At 41.8% G+C, this 1,694-nt stretch overlaps 1 non-coding gene across 1 annotated transcript; it reads right to left on the bottom strand.

Annotated features, from left to right (window-relative positions):
* Positions 1-273: 273 nt before the first annotated feature.
* trnaa-ugc (transfer RNA alanine (anticodon UGC)) lies at positions 274-349 on the bottom strand. Its single transcript has one exon. It is a non-coding gene; the product is annotated as a tRNA-Ala (tRNA).
* Positions 350-1,694: the final 1,345 nt, after the last annotated feature.

Raw genomic sequence — 1,694 nt, 5'->3', positions numbered from 1 at the left:
TGAGAGATGAGGGGGTCAGCATGGGGAAAACCCACACACGCATACATACACAGTACCCACACACACTTTAGTAGAGGCTCTTATCCAAAGCAACTCACAGTATTGTATTATATTTATTTTTATCCCAGGCCCCCATCCCCGCAGGAGGCCTTTTGCCTTTTGGTAGGCTGTCAATGTAAATAAGAATTTGTTTTTAACTGACTTGCCTAGTTAAATAAAGGTTACATTTGAAAAAAAAATCATAAACAGTGGTGAGTGCCAACATTTTTGTACTGGTCCCCCGTGGGAATCAAACCCACAACCTTGGCGTTGCAAGCGCCATGCTCTACCAACTGAGCCACACGGGACCAACATGTACCATCATGATATCATTGATACATACATATTTTTTGTAACCCTTATTTTGCCAGGTAAGTTGACTGAGAATTTACAGCAATGACCTGTTGAATAGTTACAGGGAGAGGGGGGATGAATGAGCCCATTGGAGGCTGTGAAGCTCAGTCTGTGGCGCTTGTGCAAAAATACATGCATCACGAGACATGACGCATAAGTCAATACATTGCACTCTAGTCTAAAGCTGCAGTGGGCAAATTGGTGATTCATTGGTGTCAGACAGATAGACAGAGAAAGACCGGGTGGCTGCCAAGTTCTGAGTTTTAGTGAGGGGCCTCACTAAAAGTTGAAGCTCATTTACCGCGTTTCTATACAATTTAAAACACTCTAAAATGCTATTTGGAGAACAGCAAAAACAAGCATTGGTTACTGTTGCTTCATTCACCTCAATCGATCTACAAACACATTAGCTATAAAATTAAATGAAATCACTTGCGCCGAATACAACGGGTGTAGACCTTAACGTGAAATGCTTACTTGTAAGCCCTTAACCAACAATGCAGTTCGAGAAATAGAGTTAAGAAAATATTTACTAAATAAAAAGTTTTAAAAAATCAAATAAAAAGTAACAAGATATTTACATTACAGTAACGAGAAAATAATTAGTTTATATACATTGTTACCTTTTTCTAAACTCCTAAGTGTTTTTACGTAACTTTTAATTTTCCTATTTTGTGCAATGTCTACATATGTCTATATACAGGGGTACCGGTATGTATCAATGTGCAGGGTTACAGGTTAGTTGAGGTAATTTGTAAAGTGACTATGCATAGAAAATAAACAGCAAAGTAAAGTGGGGTAGAGGGGGGGTCAATGTAAATAGTCCAGTTGGCCATTTGATTAACTGTTCAGCAGTTTCATGGCTTGGGGGTAGAAGCTGTTAAGGAGCCTTTTGGTCTTAGACTTAGCGCTCCAGTACTGTCTATGACTTGGGTGACTGGAGTCTGACAATTTACGCATTACAGTCAGATGCAGAGCAGTTGCCATACCAGGCGGTGATGCCGTTCTCCCTCCTTTTCCTATAGTCCACGATCAGCTCCTTTGTCTTGCTCACATTGAGGAAGAGGCTGTTGTCCTGGCACCACACTGCCAGGTCATTGACCTCCTCCCTATAGACTGTCTCATCGTTATCGGTGATCAGATCTACTACCACTGTTGTGTCATCAGCAAACTTAATGATGGTGTTGGAGTCGTGTTTGGCCACGCAGTTGTGAGTGAAAAGGGAGAACAGGAGGGGACTAAGCAGGCACCCCTAAGGGGCCCCTGTGTTGAGGATAAGTGTGGCAGATCTGTTGTAGCCT

This window comes from Oncorhynchus mykiss, chromosome 9 (assembly GCF_057628025.1).
Source record: "Oncorhynchus mykiss isolate SJ-2025 chromosome 9, ASM5762802v1, whole genome shotgun sequence".
Classification (NCBI taxonomy): domain Eukaryota; kingdom Metazoa; phylum Chordata; class Actinopteri; order Salmoniformes; family Salmonidae; genus Oncorhynchus; species Oncorhynchus mykiss.
The sequence above is the reverse complement of the archived record's forward strand: the minus strand, read 5'-3'. Positions and strand labels throughout refer to the sequence as shown.